Source organism: Saimiri boliviensis, chromosome 4 (genome assembly GCF_048565385.1).
Source record: "Saimiri boliviensis isolate mSaiBol1 chromosome 4, mSaiBol1.pri, whole genome shotgun sequence".
Classification (NCBI taxonomy): domain Eukaryota; kingdom Metazoa; phylum Chordata; class Mammalia; order Primates; family Cebidae; genus Saimiri; species Saimiri boliviensis.
In genome coordinates this window covers 122,956,380-122,981,518 of record NC_133452.1, presented here as the reverse complement: position 1 = coordinate 122,981,518, position 25,139 = coordinate 122,956,380, and the positions used below count along the sequence as shown (strand labels likewise).

General features: G+C 37.1%; 1 protein-coding gene across 7 annotated transcripts in view; it reads left to right on the top strand.

The window, feature by feature from the left end:
• PHF3 (PHD finger protein 3) overlaps positions 1–25,139 on the top strand; it is an 89,278-nt gene that overhangs the window by 16,367 nt on the left and 47,772 nt on the right. The window contains exon 1 of one of the 7 annotated variants that reach the window (XM_074398128.1): positions 12,332–12,355. The exons of the other annotated variants lie outside the window; for them this stretch is intronic. The gene's annotated coding sequence lies outside the window, so the exon portion shown is untranslated. Of the gene's footprint in view, positions 1–12,331; positions 12,356–25,139 lie in introns of those variants that run through there. 7 annotated transcript variants of the gene reach the window in all.

Genomic DNA, 25,139 nt, shown 5'->3' with positions numbered 1-25,139 from the left:
CTACTGGGTTCAAGTGATTCTCTTGCCTCAACCTCCTTAGTAGTTTGGGATTACAGGTACCTGCCACAATGCCTAGCTAGTTTTTGCATTTTTAGCAGAGACTGTTTCGCTACATTGACCAGGCTGATCTTGAACTCCTGACCTCAAATGATCCTTGGCCTCCTGAAGTGCTGGGATTACAGGTGTGAGCCACCGTGCCCTGTCTAGTTGTGATTTTGCATCTATCAACAAACTTTTGGCTATTCCCCCTGCTCCTTACCCTGTCCCAACTCTAGTAATCACTATTGCACCATTTACTTTTTTTTTTTTTTTTTTTTGAGATGGAGTCTCAACTCTGTCGCCCAGGCTGGAGTGCTGTGTCACTGTCTCAGCTCACTGCAGCCTCTGCCTCCTGGGTTCAAGTGACTCTCTTGCCTCAGCCTCCTGAGTAGTTGGTATTACAGGCATGGGCTACCATGCCCAGCTAATTTTTTTGTTTTTAGTGGAGATGGGGTTTCACCATGTTGGCCAGGCTGGTTTCGAGCTCCTGATCCCGTGGTCCACCTACCTCGACCTCCCAAAGTGTTGGGATTACAGGAGTGAGCCACTACAACCCGCCTGTACCCTTTGCTTCTATGAGCTCAACTCTTTTGTTGGTATATGAGTGAGAGCATGTGGTATTTATATTTCTGTGCCAGGCTTATTTCACTTAATGTCCCCTAAGCTCATCTGCGTTCCCATGATGGCAGAATTTTGTTCTTTTTTAGTGGTTAGTTGGTATTTCATTGTGTATATATACTACGTTTTCTTTATTTATCCACCTGTTGGTACACACTTAGGTAGATTTCTTATTTTGGCTATTGTGAATAGTGCTGCAGTAAACATGGGAGTGCAGAGATACTGATTTCGTTTCCTTTGGATATATACGCTGAAAGTGGTGGAATTGCTAGATCATGTGGTAGTTCTGTTCTTAGTTTTTTGAGGAACTTCCATACTGTTTTCCATAATGACAGTACTGATTGACATTCCCTCCTAGTGTGTAAGAGTTCCCTTTTATCTGCATTCTTGCCAGTGCTTATTATTTTTTGTCTTTTTGTTAGTAGCCATTCTAAATCGGGTGAGATGATATCTCATTATAGTTTTGATTGGCATTTCCCAGATGATTAGTAATGTTGAGCATTTTCTTCATATACCTGTTAGCCATTTGTATGTCTGTTTTGAAAGATGTCTATTCAGTTTATTTGCCTTTTTAAAAAATTGGATTATTTGCTTTTTGTTGTTGTTTGAGTTCCTTGTATTTTCTGAATATTAATCATCTGTTGGATGGATCAGTTGCAAATACTATCTCGCATTCTGTTGGTTTCTCTTCACTCTGTTTATTGTTTCCTTAGCTGTGTAGAGCTTTTTAGTTTGATCTAATCCCAGTTGTCTGCTTCTGCTTTTTTGCCTGTACTTTTGAGGTCTCTAAAATTATGCACAGACCAATGTCCTGAAGCATTTTTCATTTTCTTCTAGTAGTTTCTTAGTTTTGGGTGTTACATTTAAGTCTTTAATCCATTGGAGTTGCTTTTGTATGTGGAGAGAGATGGGGTTTAGTTTCTTTTTTTTTTTTTTTTTTTTTTTTTTTTTTTTTTTTTTGAGACGGAGTTTCGCTCTCGTTACCCAGGCTGGAGTGCAATGGCGCGATCTCGGCTCACCGCAACCTCCGCCTCCTGGGTTCAGGCAATTCTCCTGCCTCAGCCTCCTGAGTAGCTGGGATTACAGGCATGCGCCACCATGCCCAGCTAATTTTTTTTTTTGGATTTTTTAGTAGAGACGGGGTTTCACCATGTTGACTAGGATGGTCTCGATCTCTTGACCTTGTGATCCACCCGCCTCGGCCTCCCAAAGTGCTAGGATTACAGGCTTGAGCCACCGCGCCCGGCCTCTTTTTTTTTTTTTTGCTCATAAATGTACAGTTTCCCCAGTACCATTTATTGAATAGATTATTCCTTCCCAAATGAATGTTTTGGTTCCTTTGTTGAAAATCAGTTGGTTTTAAATATGTGGATTCATTTCTGGGTTTCTTATTCTGTTCCATTGGTCTTTGTCTTTGCTCTTAGGCCATTACCATGTTGCATTGGTTACAGTAGCTTTGTGTAATGTGCTTTGAAGTCCGGTATTGTGATCACTCCAGCTTTATTTTTATTTTTTTGCTCAGGATTGTGTCAACTATTTTGTTTTTTTTTCTCCCCCCTGTGGTTGTATACAGACTTTAGTATTTTCTTTTTCTATTTCTGTAAAGATTGTTGTTGGTATTTTGATAGGCATCGCATTGAATCTATGGACTGCTTTTGGTAGGTAGTATGGTCATTTTCACAATATTAATTTTTCTAACCATGAACATTGAATGTCTTTCCATTTTTTTGGTGTGTGCTCTCTTTAATCTCTGTTATTAGTTCTTTTGTAGTTGTCCTTGCAGAGATCTTTAACCTCTTGGTTAAATTTATTCCAAAGTGTTCTACAGTTTTTGGTGAGTAGCATTGCTTTCTTGATTTTTTTTTTTTCCACTATTTTATTTTGGTATGTAGAAATGCTACTGACTTTCATATGTTGATTTTTTATCCTGCAAGTGTTTAATGCATTTGTTTTTAAGTTCTAACAGTGCTGATACACAGTTGGACTTCTTTTCCAATTCGGATGCATTTTAGTTTTTGTTTTTTCTCTTGCTTAATTGCTTAGAGAAGGACTTCTAGTACCGTGTTGAATGAAAGTGGGCATTCTTGTCTTGTTTCAGGTGTTAGAGGAAAAACTTCTAACTTTTCCCTGTTTAGTTTGATGTTGGCTGTGGGTTTGTCATGCCTTTATTGTGTTGAGGTACTTTTCTTCTATACCTAACTTGTTGAGAATTTTTATTGTGAAGAGATGTTGAATTTTAGCACTCACTTTTTCTATGTCTATTGAGATGATCCATGTCATTTTTGTTCTTCATTCTGTTGATATGATGTATCACATTTATTGATTTTTATATGTTAAACCATTCTTGCATTCCTTGGATAAATGCTGCTTGATTGTGGTGAGTGATCTTTTCAGTGTGCTGTTGGATTCAGTTTGCTAGGATTTTTGCATTTATATTAATCTGGAATATTGGCCTATAATTTTCTCTTTTTGTTGTGTTTTGTCTGGTTTTGGTAATGGTAATGTTTGGTCTGGTTGTGGTCAGGGTAATGTCAGTCACATAGAATGCCTTAGAAAGAATTGCCTCCTCTTCAATTTTCTGGAAGAGTTTGAGAATTATTATTTGTTCTTTAAGTGTTTGGTAGAATTCTGCAGTGAAGACTGGGTCCTGGGCTTTTCTTTGATAGGACACTTCTTACTACAGAGAGAATCACATTTGACAGGAAAAATACAAATTTAATGCATGTAGATATGCAAATGAGATAGAAATACATTGGTTAAGACAAAATACATACTTTTTAAAATTTTTTTATTTTTTTGAGACGGAGTTTCGCTCTTGTTACCCAGGCTGGAGTGCAATGGCGCGATCTCGGCTCACCGCAACCTCCGCCTCCTGGGTTCAGGCAATTCTCCTGCCTCAGCCTCCTGAGTAGCTGGGATTACAGGCACGCGCCACCATGCCCAGCTTATTTTTTGTATTTTTAGTAGAGACGGGGTTTCACCATGTTGACCAGGATGGTCTCGATCTCTTGACCTCGTGATCCACCCGCCTCAGCCTCCCAAAGTGCTGGGATTACAGGCTTGAGCCACCGCGCCTGGCCCCAAAATACATACTTTTAATTAAATGTTAAACAAGATTAACGGATTAGTCTTGTGAGCATATGCCTAGCCTTTAAGAATAAAACTTAATTTCTGTAAGATTGATGATTAAGATTAAATACCATTCTTGAGTTTTACGTAGAAGGGTTTAGATGAACGTGTAGTATGTTTTGAAGAGAGCAAAAGATAGAGGTAAACACTTCATAGAACTAGAGTTGTAACTTAGGAAGAGGAAAATGCTGAAAGGTCTGAAGCATCTGACCTAGTAGCTGCCATAGATATTTGAAAGTTGATCATATTGACAAGAACTTTGACTTCTTTATGAATAAAAGGGAAAGACCTAGGTCCATTAGGCAGCAATTAGAGGGAGGCAGTTTCAGTGGCTAAAAGGAGGAACCTGTGGTTTCCCAAAATGGAATTATAGGTTCCCTGGGCATATGGAGTTTTTGCTTTTACTGGATATGACCCTTTGACTGAGGTGTTTCGTTGGGGATTCAGGCACAGATAGTTACTTGCATTAGATGACCTTTGTTTTGATTTTTTGAGATAGGGTGTCACTGTGTTGCTCAGGCTGGAGTGCACTGATACAATCTCAGTTCACTGCATCCTCCCCCTCCCAGGCTCAAGTGACGCTCTCACCTCAGCCTGCCTAGTTGTTGGGACTACCGGTGTGTGTGCCATCATGCCTTCCTTATCGTATTTGTATGTATATATATTTTTTGAGACAGAGTTTCGCTCCGGTTGCCCAGGCTGGAGTGCAATGGCATGATCTCAGCTCACTGCAATCTCCGCCTCCAGGGTTCAAGCAGTTCTGCTTTAGCCTCCCACATAGCTAAGAAAGATTACAGGTGCCTGCCACCATACCCGCCACCACACCCCCTACCATGCCTGGCTGATTTTCTATGTTTTTAGTAGAGATGAGATTTCTTCATATTTGGCAGTCCAGCCTCGAGCTCTTGACCTCAGGTGATCCACCTGCCTCGGCCTCCCAAAGTGCTGGCCACCACGACTGGACTATTTTCGTATTTTTTGTAGAGATAGGGTTTCATCATGTTGCTCAGGCTGGTCTTGAACTCCTGAGATCAAAATTTCTGGGATTACAGGTGTAAGCCACTGCACCCGGCTTTAGGTGATGTCTTAAAGTTTTTTTCAACCTCAATTATCCATGAAACTGTTACCTCTTTTTATTAAAAAAAAATAAAAATTATTATGTTCCCTTTAGTCCTGAGTCCTATTTGTAGGCTTTATGTATTTCATAGATTCTTTAAATTATATGCAGCATAGCTTAAAAGCACAATTGATAACTACATTTATGTAAGTAGCTTTAATTACTCTTAGTTCAGTTTATTGTCATTTTAGTTCTTGTGCTTTTTCTGGGTTATAGACTGTTGTTCTATGTAGACATTTCTTCTTTTTCTTTTTTCTTTTTTTATTGCCATGTCGGAGTTTTGCCCCATTGCCCAGGCTGGTCTTGGATTCCTGGGCTCAAGCTATTCTACTGCCTTGGCCTCCCAAAGTTCTGGGATTACAGGCATGAGCCACCGTGCCTGGCCTTGCTTTAGATATTTCGAATAGACTAAGCAGTTCTTTTCAGATATTTTTCCATAGTAATTGCTCTAGCCATCCTTAATAACAGAAATAACAATTGAACTCAACATACAGTCTTTTATTGTTGTTAGTACTAAAATATCCTTTCTAAATTCAGAAAATCCAGAGTAGGGAATTTCTGTTCCAGGCCAGAGCTTTCCAATTTAAGTTTTTGTTTTGCATATTCTGTGGCTTTTCTGTTTTAATTCTGCTCAGCAAAACCAAGAAACAAACCTTGGACCACGACTAGAACAGTTTTTATTCTAGTACAGTTGCGCTGTGTGTGCGCGCGTGTGCGTGTGTGTATAAACTTGCATTTCTGTGCTGCTGTAACAGACTTCGTTTTCCACGGTCTCGAGCATACTGTTGGTCTATTGAATTCATTTTTACCCGGGAGATCTGTTGCCCAGAGCCGCCTGTCTGGGTTTGCTTGTCGTTTTCTATGCATGTTATACATCTTCTGTCTCTGAGCTTTACTGCTCTCCTTGATTAGAGCTATTGTTTCCCTATATTTCATCTTTTTTTTTTTTTTTTTTTTTTTTAACTCCATACTTTGTTTCTTTGTTGAAGTCCTTGGTAGTTTTCTGATACCCTCATACTTGACTAATGACTTGCTTTTAGGTAGAATCCAAAGTTGAATATCACTTTTTCCTCAAATTTTAATGCAGTGTTTCTTAGCCATCTAACATTTAATGTTGCTGCTGCGTTGCCTGATACTTAGAAGTCTTGTTACATTGTTAGGTTGCCTTTTCTCCAGTCCAGCTTCAGGATCTTCTCTTGACCTTATGATGTACTGAAATTGTAGTGATATATCTGCATTAGTTTTTTATTTATTTTCTTGGGTGGGCCTTTTCAGTTTGGAGCGTGTTCTCTTCAACTCTGGGAAATTTTCTTGTGTTTTCTCTGCAAACTCCTGGAAGACAGGTGTTTCCTGGTGCTTTTAGCCTATTTCTTGCATTTTTCCAGCATTTTGCTTTATGTCTTTCTAGGTATTTATTGCCATTATTTTCCACCTCTTTGAATATTTCATTTTGACACATATTTTACTGTTTCTAAGAATTCTTTAATGTATTCTCTTTATTCAGTTTTTTTAGTAGTATCCTATTTTCATAGTGATATACAGTTGACTCTTGAATAATATGGGGTTTAGGGGCAAAGAACCACCATTCCTTGCGTTCAGAAATTCACGTGTAACTTTTATCTTCCCCCAAACTTAACTAGTAATAGCCTGTGTTGACTGGAAGCCTTCCTGATAGCAGAAACAGCTGATCAACACATGTTTGTATATGTTAGGTGTGTTATATATACTGTATCTTACAATAAAGTACCCTAGAGAAATGTCATTAAGAAGATCATCAGAAAGAAAATGTATTTAATATTCATTAAGTGGAAGTGGATCATTAAAAAGGTTTTCATTCTCATCTTCATATTGAGCAGGCTGAGGAGGAGGAGAAAGGGGAGGGGCTAGTGGCTAGTCTTGTTGCCCAGGTGGCAGAGGTAGAAGAAAATTGATGTGTAAGTGGACCTGGACAGTTCAAACTCATGTTGTTCAGGAGTCAGCTGAATAAGTGTCTCTTTATAATCTGAATTAATGTTTCTACTTATTTTGATCTTTCTTACATTACTGCATGCTTTCCCCAAAGGTCAGATTAATTTTGGTTGTTAATGTTTACAGTGAATAAGAAATCTAGTCAAATTCTGCTGTGGGATAAGTAGGCTTTAGATAGATAGCTTGAGGTTATTTTGGGGAACCAGGGTGAGAAGTACCTTAGCATTAGGTGTTAACTGTCCTACTTCCTTCAGTTCATTCAACTTAAGTTTAGGGTTAAGAGAATATTTTCTCTTACTTGGCATTTAATGCTTGGTTGTAGGCCTTGCTGGTTTAATGCTTGGTTGTAGGCCTTGCTGGGTGTTGAAGTTGGGGAAGAGATGAGGCTGACCTCTCAGTATTAAGGCTTTCAGTTAATCCTTATGTCTAGCCCAGCTGACTACTTATGCCATCTATCATTGCATTTTTAGGGATTCTAAAAGTGTTGGACAAGGTTGTTCACAACCTCTTAAGCTTCAGCTCCTTTGAACTCTGGGCTATGACTTTTTCATGCTCTATTTTAGTAATTTCTTCTATTGAGTTTTCTCTTAATCTCCTACAAATGTGTTTAAATCTTTTATTTGCTTTTGGTCTTCCTTTTTATTCACTTTGTTGTTACGGGTTTTTACCTTCTATTCCTTCTCTTTTTAATGGGATTTGGGGGTGAGGAGAGAAGATAAAGATGTACGAAGTCTGCCACATTGAACTAGTGACTCTTTTTAATGAAGTGTAAATAAAATTTCTGGCATCCAGTAATTCTTACTTAGGGATTTTGGAACCCTGTTCATTATTACTTTGTCTTTGTCAGTGTTGAGCATGGTGAATTTGCAGTACTTTCTTTGCTTTCATAATTTTTCACCTGTTAGAAATATTAATCTTGTGTTAATATTAGACCTATTAACAAACTTCTCTGAGTTTGCAGGATTCTCCAGAGAAACAGAACCAATGTATGTGTGTGTGTGTGTGTGTGTGTGAGTGTGTGTGTGTGTTTATAGTGAGACAGGGAGAATGAGAGATTGACTTGCATGATTGTGGAGACTGGCTGGCAAGCCCGAAGTCTGCAGGGTAGGTTGGTAGGCTGGAGACCTAAGGAAGGTTCAGTGTTGCAGTTTCAAGTCCAAAGGCATTTTGGAAGCAGAATTTCTCTTATTCAGGGGACCTCATTTTGTCTCTGAAGGCCTTCACCTAAATGGTTGTGGCTGACCCACATTGTGGAGAGTAATGGTTTTTACTCATAGTCTTTTGGTTTAAGTGCTAATTTAAAAATACTTTCACAGCAACGTTTAGATTGGTGTTTGACCAAATATTGGGGTATCGTGTCCTAGCTAGGTTGTCATGTACAATGAACCATCTCTCATCACAAAAAAATGGATGTGAGTTAATTAGTTTGATTTAGCCATTCCACAGTGTATTTATATTTCAAAACGTGCTGTACATGGTAAACATATATTGTTGTCAACTAAATAATTAAAAAAATCAATTTAGGTATCACAGCAAGGTCAGAAAACCTCAGAACATAAGTTCTTTGAACTGCTGTTTTATATATATGTTACCATCAAACTAGTGTTAATCTTAGGATTTCTGAGAAAGTGATTTCGAGATGAGTTTGTAGGCAGATACAGCTTAAAAAGAAAGCCCCTAGCTCGTTTCTCTTAAGGGATTATACTTAAAGGAAATTTTAAAAATAGTTAATGTGTGGATGTTAATGTACCAAATACCATGCAAAACTACTTTGCTAGCGCTATCTTACTAAATCTTCACAAAAACTTTAAGAACTGTAGAATGCTTCAGGTTGAATATCCCTTATCTGAAATGCTTGGGATCAGAGGTGTTTCAGATTTTGGATTTTTTTTTTTTTTAATTTTGGAATGTTTGCCTTATACCTCTTGGTTCAATAAGCTTGCCTAATCCGAATATCCCAAATCCAAAATGCTTCAGTGAGCATATCCTTTTGAATGTCGTTTTGGTGTTCAAAACGTTTTGTATTTTGGATTTTGATTTTTGGGTTAGGGATACTCAGCCTGTACTATTAATCTCATTTTATAGCCCAATAAACTGAAGTTTTGAGAATGGTTAATTTCTCAGGGTTACTAATATGTCAGTCATAGTACATGGATTGCAATCCATCCTAAATATTTTTTGCCTTCAAGTACGTAAATGCCATTAGGCACAGTGCTCTAAATTAGTTATGAAATTTTGTTTAGCTTTGTAGTTAGCAAGATTAGGATGAGGTTTTTTTTTTTTTTTTAATTTTAGTGTGTGTATGTTTCTTTTTAGTTCTGTTTTTGAAAGAACAAAGAAGATAGCTCTCTTTCCTGTTTAAAGAGTATGTGTGTTTATAGGAAAGATGTATGAGTACCCGAAATGGCTCTTAGTTTTTAAAGACCAAGAGAGTTAAAGAGAAAAACAGTCATTGGCCAATGATTTTGTTAATCTTGAATACCAGAGAAATGCTCTCAAGGTGTGCCTTTGATAAATGCCAACAGGTAGACATGTACTGCAAGCTACTCGAACCCTTCTTTATCACATGAAGTTGATTCAAGATGCAATGCAATTTGATATAAGAAAAAAACTCTAACTTCATACCCATTTTATAGTTGAAGAAATTGTATCTTAGGAATAAACATTAACTTGGAGAATTTTTTTTTTTTATACAAATGAGCTGATTTTGGCTTTATTCATTTATTGAATGTCTGTTTTATGCCAGCTAATATTCCAGGCAGTGGACATACAATGTTGAATAAAACAAAACTTGATTTCTTCTGATGGAGCTTAAAGTTTAGTATAGAAATAAATTTTCTTCTGATTTTTCCAGGATGTTTAGTAGGGTAGTTATTTAGCATAAACTCACTGGGAGAGGTTGTGTGCCCTGAGTTTTCAGTGTTTTTTGAGCTTTCTTGCTCAGTATGGCAAGAATGCAAGGTGCTGACTATTTTCCTGCATGGTTTGTAATTACAGCAAGCAGCATTGAAGGATGATGTTAACATTTCCTCTCTCTCCCTTACCTCAGACAAACAGCTGGCTTGCTTACTGCTCATTCTAAAAGGCAATGCATTCTCAAAACTGGTCTTCTCCTGTATTTCAACCCACTATGTGTGTAGGCATCTATGTAGGCATACTGTGTTGTCCCTGTGGAACTTGAGGAGACAAGGGAAAATTGTCATTATGCTGCTTGCTGTGTCATGGATGACAGAGTTCTTCCTCTTTTACCCAGTAGCCTTGTGTCTTCTGTCAGTGAACATGAATCAGTAATAGGCTAGTTTGTTAGTTTGTGAGTAGGGTAAAAATCCCAGACCCTTTACAGTCCTTGCGGTTCTCAACATTACTGTGTTTAATCAGGAATTATTCATGGAGGTTTAGCAATACTTTAATTATGAATGATATTTTAATTTAAATAATTTACCTCTAGGAAGGCAGGAATTGCAGCTATAGTATGTTGTTCATACAGGCACTAGAATAGTGGGCATTTAGTAAATTTTGACTGGGAAAAAGCACAAGGAAAAAGTGGGATCAGATAATGGGAATGGAAGTTAAAAAAAAATAAAATGTGTGTTACAGGTGGGTTTCAACTTTGCCTGTCAGATTTATAGCAATTACTGTTGAAGAGGAAACATTCCAAGGTGAGGAATACAGTGTCTTGAATGTAAAAACAACTTTAGTACCCATAAAAAAGAAAATTATTTTGACACTAAAACTGGAAAAAAATTTCAGTCAGTGTGATACGAAAAAGAAAATCCTTAACATAATTTCAGTAAACATAGGGCTTTTTCTCATATCTTTCAGTAGATATTCTGGTGTGAGCAGTATTACAGAGACTAACATGGTCTGACTGATCCAATCTCAGGATAGATTTTAAGTTACCTTTCAAACAGCCTACTTTGGATATCAGTTCTCACTAGATTTTTAAATATATTGATAAGAAGATGAGTTATATGATACTATCTTGAGAACTGTTGAAAATGTAATTAGCCTTTTGTTTTCTTTTGCTGTAGAGATAAGTTTTATTAATCATCAGGGCTGGGTATGAGATTGCATAAATTTAGGCTCTGTTAGGAGTATTTCTTAGAATAGGAGGCTATTCTGCTGTCCTTCTAGAGCAGGTGTCCCCAAACTATCTGGCTACCTAGATTTCCTCCAAATCATAGACCAAGGCATCCTCAGCCTCCCTGGCTGCCCATCTCTCATTTCCTCGGCCTCCCGGCTGGCTCAAGAAACACTTTCTGTACTCCAGACTCTGTATTACTTTCCTAGTCTCTGTTGCCATCATGGATTTGCTTTCCATAGGTTGTAATTTACTGAGTCATTATATTGACTCAGAATTTTTTGTCTTGGTTTTAGTTAGGATTAGGCTTACCTGAGAGTGATAGAAAACTCTAGATAACAGTGGTATAAATAAAATTTTTTTTGGTCATGCAGTAGCCCAGAAGGAAGTGACTGAGAGCTGATACGGAGTTGAACAGTGCTGGGGACCCAAGCTCCTTTTGCCTTGCTATCATGTGTGATTACTAATTCCACCTTTATTGCATAGTTGGAGATGGCCCCTTCACCTGTCAAATATTAATTCCACGTAGTCAAAAAAGGGGAGGGAAAGGTAATATCTCCTTAATTTAAAACTATATCCTGAAAGTTGGATGTTCATTTCCCAAATGACCACACACACCTTAGTAACCACATCTAGTAATAAGGTAGATTGAAAAGTGTCTTTTTTTTTTAATTTTTTCTAATGAGTAACCATGTACCATAAAATAGGAATTCCGGTAAATGAGGAAGAATGGCTGAATGGATATTGGGCAACAGCTAACAGTTTCAAATACAGTTTCTGTATAGTTAACTCCTTGAGGAATCTAAGATCAGTACCTTTTCCTAGCTCACTGGTCATCTTGGGACCCAGGTTTGATGACTTGGCTTTTTTTTTCTTTGTTTTTTTTGAGATGGAGTCTCACTCTTGCCTGGCTGGAGTACAGTGGTGCGATATCTGCTCACTGCAGCCTCCGCCTCCCAGGTTTAATCGATCTTTCTGCCTCAGCCTCCCGAGTAGCTGGGGCTACAGGTGCACGCCATCACACCCAGCTAATTTTTGTATTCTTAGTAGACATGAGGTTTTACCATGTTGGCCAGGATGGTCTCGATATCTTGACCTCATGATCTGCCAGCCTCCGCCTTCCAAAGTGCTGGAATTATAGGCATGAGCCACCGTGCCTGGCGACTACTTGGCTTTTTTCCAGAGCTCATCCTGCCTCACTTGTCAAAGACTTCCAGGCTGTATATCTGTATTTCCTCCCTAACAAATGGGACTTGAAAATCAAATAAAGTCTGTGTCTCTGTTCATAGAGCATGATCATTTGCTCATATCAGAAATTTTAGAGATTAAATGCTTGTATTGTTTCACTCTGAAGGAGATGGGTGTCAAAATTGCTACTTGTGTACTGGAGATACTTCATTAAGGTAAGGTATCTAATTTTTTTTACTGTACATGTTTATATGTAAGACATTTGAGTGTATACCAGTATTTTTATGTGTATTTATACTACTTGTCTATCAGTGTATTTTGTATAACAAATACAGCAGATAGTAAATATTTTAAAATGTTGAGCCACATATAAAATATTTATACTCTTCAAATTATTAAGTAAAATTATTAGTTGTATAAGAACTTACTTGGAATGCATTATGATTGCACATGCTTTGGATAAATTGACATGTATCCATCAAGGATACTAGTGGTAGTCTGATTAAGTATTAGTTAAGTTTGATTTCTTTTTAGTTTTTAAGTAGCAGTTAATCATAGATTGTCTACTCCTTTATATACACCCCCTTAAGATTACACCCCCTTAGGAAACCATTTTCTTAATGTATAAAGTCTAATAAAAGCTGCTATAAAGGTGTCTTTTGAAACAGTAATCAATTTAGAGGTAGTACTTTTTAACGTATACTGTTTCTTTGTATGTTTGTCCATAAAGAGTTTTGCTGAATACCTGACAGACCTTGACTTTTAGTCCTCCTGAGGTCAGGTAACACCTAGTAAAAGTAAATGTTTGTAAATTATTCTGGGTACTGACATCCTTGAGTTCTTAGTTTCTTATTCATAGGTATATATATATACATATATATATTTGCTTAGTTTTTGTTAGCATTTTTTTTTTTTTTTTTAATATCCCTTGTATTTTAGAGTCATTCCTTGGTATCCAGGGAGGATTGGTTCCAGGACTTTTCCCTGCCACAATAACAATCTTCTTATATGTTCAAGTCTCTGATATAAAATGGCGTAGTATTTGCGTATAACCTGTGCACATCCTCCCATATATTTTAAGTCATCTTTGAATTATACCTAATACAACGTAAATGCTAAGTAAATAGTTGTGGTGCCATATTGTTTAGGGAATAATGACAAGAAAAAAAAGTCTGTGTATATATCATACAGACATAATTGTCCCCTCCATTTTTTTTTTTTTTGAGATGGAGTCTTTTGCCCAGGCTGGAGTGCAGAGGCATAATCTCAGCTCACTGCACCCTCTGCCTCCCGGGTTCAAGCCATGCTCCTGCCTCAGCCTCCCAAGTAGCTGGGATTAAAGGCATGCACCGCCACGCCCAGCTACTTTTTGTATTTTTAGTAGACACAGGGTTTCACTGTGTTGGCCAGGCTGGTCTCGAACTCCTGACCTCAAGTGATCTGCCTGCCTTGGCCTGCCAAAGTGCTGAGATTGCAGAGACAGGATCTCCCTATGTTGTCCAGGCTGTTCTTGGACTCCTGGGCTCAGGCAGTCCTTCTATATTGGCCTTCGAAAGTGCTGGGATTACGGACATGAGCCACCATGCTTAGCCTTCCCAAATATTTTTGATTTGCTGTTGGTTGCATTCACATACGCAGAACCCATAGATTTGGAGGGTTGACTCCAAAAAGTTGTATGTCCTTTTAAAAGACAATTTAAGTATATTTTAGAACAAAGTAGAATAAATCAGATATATTCTATTTAGATAATGTGGTTAAGGATACTTTTTATTTTAAGCTTTTAAAAAATTTTGAATTTTGTATTTTGAAAATTTAAAACATACTGAAAAACGAAAAGTACAGTATACTCACATTTAGTCATTACCAGTATTCAACAGGTGTTAATATTTTGCTCTATTTGTGGTATTAATTTATTAGTTTACCAGTTCATCCAGTCTGTCCATTTAGAACGTCATCATATATGCCCCCAAAAAGGACTTACACATACCATAATTACACCTAAGAGAAAATTTCCAAGTGTTATCTAATACCCTTTTCATATTCAAATTTGTTATTTTTCTTCAAGCTATTTTCACCTGGTTTGTAAACTCAGGTTGTAGTCAAGGACCTAGTTTGGCAGTAAATTGTATTTCTCAAGTCTCTGCAGTCCTTTTCCCATTAATAACATTTTGAAGAGGTAAGATGCCTCTTTTTTTTTTTTTTTTTTTTTGAGATGGAGTTTCGCTCTTGTTAACCCAGGCTGGAGTGCAATGGCACGATCTTGGCTCACCGCAACCTCCGCCTCCTGGGTTCAGGCAATTCTCCTGCCTCAGCCTCCTGAGTAGCTGGGATTACAGGCACACACCACCATGCCCAGCTAATTTTTAGTATTTTTAGTAGAGACGGGGTTTCACCATCTTGACCAGGCTGGTCTCGATCTCTTGACCTCGTGATCCACCCGCCTCGGCCTCCCAAAGTGCTGGGATTACAGGCTTGAGCCACCGCGCCCGGCTGGTAAGATGCCTCTTAGCAACATCCTGAGTTTTAGATTTTTTAAGTTGTTGGTATTTTCTGCATATGGGAAATGAGGTTTAAAAGCTGGATTAGAGACAAACATCCTTGGCATTCAGAAAACTTCATAGGTAAAGCTGTGTAATGTCACATCTTAGAATGTTTAGCATCTGACTCGATTTTAAGTTGGATTACTGGGTTAAGGTGGAGAGAGCAAAAACTCTTCCTAAATACTTCAGATGACCTATCATCTGCAGAGATACAGCTTTGGCAATATGAAAACATTTAGTTTCTCATCAGCCTTTTTAATGGTTTTACTATCCATTGATGATAATCGCTGGGATCACTTGTAGCAAAGTGATGGCTTTCTAAGTATAACTTTACTTTTACATTTATTTGCTGATACTCTGGTAAGGGAAAGTTTATTTCATTACCTGGTTGCTTACAGTTCCTACTGAAGAGGCAGATTAGAAGGAAAGAATGAACTTTGCAAAGTTAGGACTTGGAGGAATGATCTTTTAGAGTAAGGAGTTGGTGAAATGATCACTTCTAACGCCAGAGGTAGCAAATGATGGGCTTAAGTGATCCTCCTGCCTGAGGAGGATCCCAGATAGCTGTGGTTCCCAGTAGCTGGGACCACACATAGGTACCTGCTAATTTTGTTTATTTTTTATTTTTGTATAGATGGGTTCTCTGCATGTTGCTCAGGCTGGTCTTGAGCTCCTGGGCTCGAGTGATTCTCCCACTTCAGTTTCCCAAGGTGCTGGGATTATAGGCATGAGCCACTGTGCCTGGCCCTCTTTCCTTTTTGATGGTTATAATGAGTTCATAGATTATAAAAATATAAATGTGTCATATTGCTTTTTTCTTTTGTTACTCAAAATTTTTTAACCAAGTCAGCTCACATGTCACTGAAATGTACTTTTAAATGTGTGTTCCATTGTATAGTTTTGTTACTATTATAGAGGAAGAATGGTTCTAAAAGTACATGCTGATTTTTTTGCATTCTGTGATTTTTAATTTTGCTCTCAGAATATTTTCCTCTGTTATGTGTATAATTACAATCAATTTTAGTATAAGACTTCTTGATATGTAACTTCAAAAAAGCACATGAAATACGTAAAAGGAGGTCACCTTGGAAATTAACTGATTGGTTGTTAAGGTTGGGTAGAAAATTTTTTCCTTGGCTTAAGGCTGAATGTTGAAGAAATGCTTTAAATTAAATTCATTTCACACTAGTGACAGGAAAATTGTCCAAAAAATGACCTTGGTTAGTGGACAAAGCAGTCTTGACTTTAATACAGAAACGTTCTTTTGATGATTTAGGAAAATAATTATTGCAAATAAATTAAATCTTAAAGAAACTGACATTTAAAAAACTATATTGATATTCCTTTTTAAAGCAATATAGTGACCATAATTCAACTTTTAACTGTTGATTTAGTAGTCTTGGGAAACAAATGATTGTATTATTATTTATTAGCAAACATCCTTAGGTACCGTTTTTGTAGGTAAGGCCTTTGGTCCCTACATTAACTGGGCCTGGGAAAAATACACTTGGAAAAAATTTCTTTTAAATGATATGTTTCTCCTCTTTTTATTAGACTGTCTTAGAACCTAGTAGTTTATCTTTCTCAAACATCTAGAATATTTGATCCATTCATCTAATTGAGAGGCCAGGAAACTGAGTTACTAGAAATGTGTGAAATAAAAATAAGGGACTACACTCTTATAAAGGTGTGTATATATGTAAAACACATGTACAGAAATAAACTGTATTAAAGTAATTGTTCTCTGAGGCTTTCTATGTACTTGATTTTTCTTGAGGAAGGCTCTAGAGTTGGAAGGTTAACTGAAATGAACTTGATGTAAGGCATTACTCATTCACTGTTCCTAAGAGGCCAGAAAGCCTTATGGGTGATAACAGGAAGCTTTTACTGACTTCTAAACCTACATTATAGAATGGAGCAATATACATTTTACTAGAAATACAGTTGTTTGAAGGCTAAATACATATACTATTGTTTTTTTCCTCATTATGTTACGATCTTTACCTAGGTATGTTTATCAGTGTATTTATGTTTATCAGAATTCTCTTCTTGTGTTTTCCAAGTTCTAATAATTCTCCTGTGTTTTCCAAATTTATTGCAGAGTTGACAGTTTTTTTCTAAGGTTCATGTCTTTAATCCCTTTGATATACTTGACCAAAGTTCCTTTTATAAATCCTTTTTTATACTCTTTTAAAAAGAGACTTTGGTTCCTAGGCAAAAATGCTACTAATTGTATCTTTTTGAATGAGTGAGGTTTTTGTTTTTTGTTTTTGTTTTTGTTTTTTTTTAGTTATTTGGTTATTCTATGTGTGGGTGCTTCTTCTCATCACTATTGTGATGGATTGGAGGTGTTTTATTCTATTTCTTTTGATTGCTGAAGATAACTTCATGATTTGAGTCTGGTTGAATATGGAAGTTCTCATCTCTTCAGATAGAGCTATGATATTTTTGTATGCACTCATTCATTTGTTCATTTAAGCTGTGTTTTAAGACTGAATATTTTATGTCGAACTAATGTTCTAGTACTATTGATATATCAGAAAACAAAAGAATAACAAATTCCTGCTCTAGTGGAGTTTATATTCTACTTAGTGGAACATATAGTACCATAAATCTTTTCCTGAGCTACTACAGATTAGGGTTGTTGATTGTTTAACTCATTTTCCTGGTCTCTCTTACTGAAAAAAATAGGGATTCTCTAACAACTCTTTGGGTGGTCCTGTTCGTGTCTGTTTTTTTCATATATTATGAGAAAATGCAACTGAAATGTTACATAACAAAGTGCCTAGCTGGGAACTGACTTATTAGAATGTGAATCTCAGTGATTAATAGTGAGATCCATATTATTAGATGGTTGAGCTGCTTGCTTTTCATTTGTTTTTTTTTTTTTTTTTTTAAGCATATTCCTGTTTTACAGTAACGTGATTTTCATTAAATAACATTCCAGGTATCAGCAGTTCACAACAATTGTATGTAAGGTATAATGATTTGCTTTGAGATAAAAGTGATTGGTATCGTACTATTTGTTTAACAAATATTTATTGCATACCTGTCATATGTCATACTGTTTCCAGTGCTGGAGGTTGGAGTGGTGTTTGTGACAAAGTCCTTGCCGTCATGGAGCTTGCAAGTATTAAGCTAGTGCAAAAGTAATTGCAGCTTTGGCCATTACTCTCAATGGGAAGAACTGTGATTACTTTTGCATCAACTTAATAGATTGTAAGGTGATAGAAAATGTCTAATTGTTTTTTTCGTGACAGAGATCATGGTTTATTTGACTTGGGATAGTGAGGGCAGGCCTCTAACATTGAGAGAAGCTGTATGCTGAGATACATATAGTGGCCAGCCTTTTGAAAATCCTAGGCAAGTAAAGTACGTTCCAAGCAGAGATACGGCAAATGAAGTATACTAAAAATGATGTTTAGTGAATACTTTTATAAGATTAAAGTAATTCAGTGTTAGTAAATGGTTCTAGTATCTCCGAAAGTTGTGTTTACATGCTTATATTAATATTTACAGTTTTTTTTACTGAACCAAGTCTGTAATTAGTGGACTGTGTAAGTAAATGAACTATGAGACAGTAACTTTCTCATGTGCTATTGCATCAAAAAAAAATCTAAGAAATAAAAATAATATTTAAACAATTAAGCAGTCCCTAAAGTGTTCTCCCCTTCCCCAGAGACACATGTACTCATATTAACAGAATGTATACCTTATCTCACTGTAGGTTTTCCAGACTTGGTTAGTGGGTGGCCAAGTGCCTTTTCTCTGCCTGTTTTTATACATATAGGGCAGACAGATCTAATCCAAGTGAAAATTTGGAATGTGTATTTTTTATATTTTTCTTGATTTCATAATGTTGCTTCATGGGTTAAAAAAATACTTTTATACATTTTTAGCTTTTATTATAATGTCCTATATTTAGATACTCCTTTAATGAAATTACAAGATCATGTTTTATGGTTAGGTTTCTACTGCTGTGTTTTCCACAGGTATGGTTTGTGGCTACATGATAGGATTGTTAAAGCAAACTAAATATGCCTGAGGAAGCATTACTTGTATATTTGAGTCATTGTGGATGAGTTCTTCTAACCAAGCTTAATAGACAGACAAGATTGGAAACCTAACTTGGGAGTATATGCCTGTAACAATAGCTGAGTTTTGGCCACTCCTGGTGGCCATACTTCAACCACTCAGACTGCTGTGTTCAGAGTGTGTTCACATAAGGCAAACGCCAATCTATAACCAATCCAGCTGTTTCTGTACCTTACTGCCAGTTTCTGTACATCACTTCCCTTCTGTTTTTTGGTCTATGAATTTGTTCTGACCATGAGGCATCCCAGGAGTATCTCTGAATCTGCTCTGATTTTGGGGGCTGCCCAGTTCACAAGTCTTTCACTGCTCAGTTAAGCTCTTTTAAATTTATTTCTCCAGAAGTTTTTCTTTTAACATTATCTTATTCTTTGTTTTGTCTGTGCTTTGGAGAAATTTTTTTTAATGTCAACTATCGTGCATTACCAAATGTGCAGGATGAACACTTTAACCTGGCTAAAGCAGACACAGCATCTCTAACAAGCTGCAGTATGGAGATGCAGGCCCAATAAATACTGTCTCTTAGAAAAGGATTGAAAAGAATATAGATACCTGCTTAAATAATTTTTGTTTTTGAATAAAATTTTCCAGTGTTGCAGAAAAAAATATCCCAAAGTGATTTCAGTTCATTAAAAAAACAAAAGCAAAACGTCATTAGGCAGTCTGTGCTGCTTTACAAACCCCAACTCAGAATAACTGTAGGAGAAAAATCAATCCCTGCAACATTAAAAACAAAAAAAATCACCCTTTCTTCTCATCCTTCTCCATCTTCAACTGCTTATTCTATGAAACACCTAATAACAGGATAAGCAAGACCCAGCTCACTTCCCTCAGCCTCTTGTCTGTTTCTTAAGATTGATCCTTCACTTCCACAACAATCAGGAAATTGATCTCTAATTTCTGCGTCAGATTTCTAGAAACTTGCAAAACATCCTTATGTTTTCTTCAAGGATGGGCCTGATGGTTCCTTGAAAAATCTAGAGGGCAGGGTACCTTCTTGAGACTGGAGTGCTTGCCAGGCCCTTTCTAAGCAAAAGCATCCCAACACCTTAAAAATGAAACTCTAATCCACCTGGTAAGAACAAGTAGCAAATAGGCACCAAACTGTGGCTCTATCAAAAAGGTGACTATCTCCTGCTTTTGACCATAAAGGTAAGGGAGTTGACAAGAGCCAAGTATTTGACGCTACCTGTTTAACAGTTTCCATAGTTGAGACGAAAACCATATTGCAGAGAAAAACATTCAGTCAAAGGATAGGGGTGGCCTTTGCTCTATCTGGCTGGATAAAGCTGCCATTCCTGGGTAGCCAAATTAATTACTCTTTTATAGAAACTTTTTTCCCCTTATGCAAAGTATTTAAGAATTAATAGGGAAATTTAAAATTTGACTTAATAACAGAGACATACAAAAAGACAGTATATAAATCCATAAAGTATTCAGGCTATTTTAGTAACCATGTTTCTTTTAAAAATCTGAAATTAGTGCTAGTGAGTTTTTATTGAGACTGAATATGAAGCTCTTTCCACTATAAATAATCTATATTTTTGGAAAGTCATTTGATGATATCTATTTGAGTAAAATGAAAACACACACACACACACACACACACACACACGTACGTATATCATCTTTGACTCAGTGAACCTGTGTTTTAAAATGTATCATAAAGGAAGAGAGGAAAAAAGCATTATTTATTGCACTGTTCATAGTTTTTCTAATTAAGAACATGATATCTACAAGGATAAATTCATTCCCAAGTAGTTAATTTTATGTAACATATAACTTGATGGAGTGTATAATAGTTAATTTTATGTAACATACAACTTGATGGAGTATTCCTCAGCCTCTTTTTGGAGTAAATCTGTGACTCATCCATGAAAGAAAGAACTCTCTTCAGAGGGCAGCCAAATAGAGACTGGTGGTCTTCTACAGTGTTAGACAGGAAAGCTGTAGGGGTTCTGTTAAGAGGAAGTATTCCCATATTTTTTTTATTATACTTAAAAAACATGAGCCCTTTAAAATAGATGTCTATCCTATATTGTTGTGATGCTATGCAGATATCATGCTCTTTTCCCCCTCGAGTCTGATACTTAATGCCACTTTCGTAACAGAGGAAATAACTGACTTAGAAGTATAATAGTTGAGCTAACTTTGACGTTTGTGCTGCCTGTGTAATTAATGTATTCCAAATGTGAAGAGCTCCCCCGTTCCTGATTTGTAATTCTCCCACTTTATATGGTATTAAAGCAATTTAAATAAATCTCTCTTGTTGAGCAGTGTAATAAATTTAACTCTGAATGGTTTGATTTTATTCTCTTTATCTCATTTGCCTCCTGTTTTCAAAAAGATAGGTTTAAATAAAATAGTCTGGAGTTAAAAGTAGTATTAATGTCAGGAGGAATTCACTTAAGCAAGTTTAATTAGGGCAATTTGGAGTTGGGATGGGAGAAATTTTAATGTGATGTAATTTCTGAGTATGATCATGGATTTTATGCCAAAATTTCAAAACCCTTTGGGGTTAAATTTATTCCATTTCTTAACAGTAGGAATTGATGTAAATCACTTTAATACCACACAGAAGGGATAATTAAGGCAGGAGTAGTAGGGAATTTTTCACATTTGTGATGTGATAATTATGCTGGCAGCACAGAGGTCAAACCCAGCTTAACTCCTTCTAGATCAGTTATTTACTCTGCAATAAAGTTGACATTAAGTGTCAGACTTAGGGGCCGGGGAATGAGAATGGCACCTAGTACCTAGTTCTGGAATATAGAAGGGAGGAAAAAACATACTAGAGGTGCTTCTGTTGTTGGGTTTCTTGTTCAACATGAGAGCTCTGGAAACTCTGAAGTCAATGTAGAGCTTGATTTAATGTAGAAATGGATTGAAGGATGTATGTTCCCAGGAGGAGCAGGAGTTCAAAAAAAGATGCATGCTTGGAAATCTTCCCTTTGAGAAACATCAGATATTCACTCTTAGTTATCTTAATTGTAGACTGTTGACCAAGAAGATTTTCATTGATAGAACCTCAAGGTATCACTTACCTTCTAAGTTATTTTCTAGCACATATGAACATAGTCAGATCTGTTGATTTTTTTCCCTCTTCGGTTCCCTTCCTTCTCTCCACTTCCTCCATTAAACTTAAAAGCGGCTACAATTGTTGTCATTCTTCATTTACTTACTTCTTAACCTTTCACCATCTGATTCTCTGCTTTGTGTGCCAAACTAGTGGATTTTTCTACTTTATTTGTTCTCTGTTTAGCAGTTAACCTTCCTGATTCCCACTACTAAGAAATTTTTGTGATGTTGCATTACCTTGATGCGTCTTTTGCCTGATCTTTCTCCTTCATATCATCAATATATCAAAAAAGTAAAGTCAATGTTTTATTTCCAAATTTGTTCTTTCCAACTTCTCTCTTTGGTCAATAGAAATATTTTCTCTCACTCATCAAAGTTTAAATTCTCCCAATCCATCTTTTCCCATAATTCTTTTATTCAGCACAAGTTTTCTGGAATACCTACTATATACAAGATTGTTATTCTAGGTTCTGGGGATTCAGCCACAAATAAGAGACAAAGATCTTTACTCGTGCAGCTTACACTCTAATGCAGAAGATCCTCAAACAGATACTTAATGTTACATAGAGAAACATTTTAAAGGATAAAGTATGCTAAGGATCTGTAGTCAGTAATGGGAATACGTGCTGTTTTGCGGAAGGTGGTTAGAGAAGGGTTCTCTGAGAGGGTGATAGTTAAGTAAAACTCCAATGAAGGTAAAAAGTGAGTTATGGTTGTTTGGGAGAAGAGCCTTCATGCAGAGGGGATAGCAAGTGCAAAAACCTGGAGATGGGCGTATGCTTCCCTTGGTTCTGGGAAAGCCAGTGTGACTGGAGGAGAGTGAATCAGTAGGGGGAGGAGATGAAGTCAGAGAAGTTAGCAGGAGAAGATCTTGTTATAGGACCCTATGGGCCCTGGCTAGGATTTTGGACTTTATGTCTAAATATGTTGGGTAAGTTTTAGAGGATTTTGAACAGAAGAATATTAATGTGATCTGACTTAATATTTTAGAGGGATCACAGTGATAACTGTGTGGAGAATAAACTGTGTCAGGGGAGAGGGAGTGGCAGTAGAGAAACCTGAGATGCCAGGAGGCTGTTACAGTCTTGATGAGAGATGATGGTGATTTGGGAGTGGAATGTTAGCTGGTCAGACGTGTGATAAATTTTCAGGATAAAGCTAGCAGAATATGCTGATATCTTGGATTTGTCGAATATGGGGAGAGGAGCTAAGGACATTTCTAGAGTTTTAGAATTGACCTAGGTGATTGGAGGTTCCGTTTACTGTGAATACCTTGGGAGGAACAGTTTTTTGAGGGAGAGGGTGGATGGGTAGAATCAGTGTTTATTTTATCAAAAATTAACGTATGTTAACTTTGAGGTACTTACTAGATAACTTAATGGAGATGTCAGAATACACTCTTCTTCTTCTTCTTTTTTTTTTTTTTTTTGAGACGGAGTTTTGCTCTTGTTACCCAGGCTGGAGTGCAATGGCGCGATCTCAGCTCACCGCAACCTCCGCCTCCTGGGTTCAGGCAGTTCTCCTGCCTCAGCCTCCTGAGTAGCTGGGATTACAGGCACGCGCCACCATGCCCGGCTAATTTTTTGTATTTTTAGTAGAGACGGGGTTTCACCGTGTTGACCACGTTGGTCTCGATCTCTTGACCTCGTGATCCACCCGCCTCGGCCTCCCAAAATGCTGGGATTACAGGCTTGAGCCACCGCGCTCGGCCCCAGAATACACTCTTCTGAAGGTCTACCGTGAGCTTTGGGCTGAGGAAAATACCTATGGGAATCATTAGATATAGATGGACCTGGATAAGATCGTCTTAGGGATGAGTGAATGTGAAGGGATGAGTGAATGTGAAGGGATGAGTGAATGTGAGTGTAGATAAAGAAGAAACATGGGAGGACTGAACTGCTGGATCCTTCAGTATGTAGATGTCTGCAGGAAGGGCAGGCTTTATCAAAGGTGGTGACAAATGTCTAGGGAAATGGGAGGATGTGTTATCCCGGAAGTGAAGTGAAAAAAACAGATTCAAAGAGTGGAGAGGAATCAGTTATGTCAGATGCTGTTAGGATATGGAATAATTTAAAACCTGATAATTGGCCTTTGGATTTGGCTTGCTAAATCCTGTTGATTCTGTTTTGTAATGCAGTCGTAAAATTCACTACATGACTTTACTCCCTGTCAACACATACTGTCAATCAGGCTTTCCTCCTGGTCTGTTTTTCTATTTTGGATGGTTCTTTTTTCTCCTGTTTACATTGTAGACTACATGCTCATTATAGAAAACTTGGAAAACTCAGAGAAAGTGTAATGAAGATTAAACAACAGCAACAGCAAAATTCCTTACTCACCTTACAACTAAAGATAATCACTGATCGAACAGTTCGTTGCATTTTTTCCTATTAGTTTATGCATCTTTGTAATGCATATATTATATACATGCTTTTATATAGAATTAATGAAAAGTAGTCCTAAAGTTTTTGTATTTAAAGGAATGTATTAGACTGTGATCTAATGTCAAAATTTTTTTGAAGCCAGGTGTGGTGGCTCATGCCTGTGATCCCAGCACTTTGGGAGGCTGAGGTGGGCAGATCACTTGAGGTCAGGAGTTGGAGACCAGCCTGGCCAACATGGCAAAACCCCGTCTCTACTAAAAATACGAAAATTAGCTGGGCGTGATAGCACACGCCTGTAATCCCATCTACTTGGGAGGCTGAGGCAGGAGAATCGCTTGAACCTGGGAGGCGGAGGTTGCAGTGAGCCAAGATCCCACCGCTGTACTCCAGCTTGGGCGACAGACTGAGACTCCATCTCAAAACAGAAAAACTGAGACTTTGTCTCAAAGCAAACTAAACAAAACCAAAACAAAAAAAAATTGAGAATATATGTGAATGTATGGAAACAAATATTGTGTCATGGTGGAATAGCCTAATTGGACTTCCTACCTGTCTTTGCACAAATTATATCTTAAATTAATCCTGATTAATTTTTCTAAAGCATATTCTCTAAACTTTAAGTTCATAGCCTAATGGTTAAAAACATAGGCTCTGTTTTTACTCTTAAAATACATGCGTATAGCAGGAAATTTGGAAAACAGGAAAAAGTATATTCTTATCTGTTTATAGATAAGAATTACTGCCTATGATTACTGGTATAATTTTCCTCTGTTTCCTGCCAGTCTTGTTTTTTTCTAAGTGTACATACGTGTGCATTTTATTTGTGTGTTTGTTTCTAACAAGATTATCACACTGTTGTCTGATCAGCATTTTCTTCACAATCCATTCTTTCCTCTCTCTTTAAA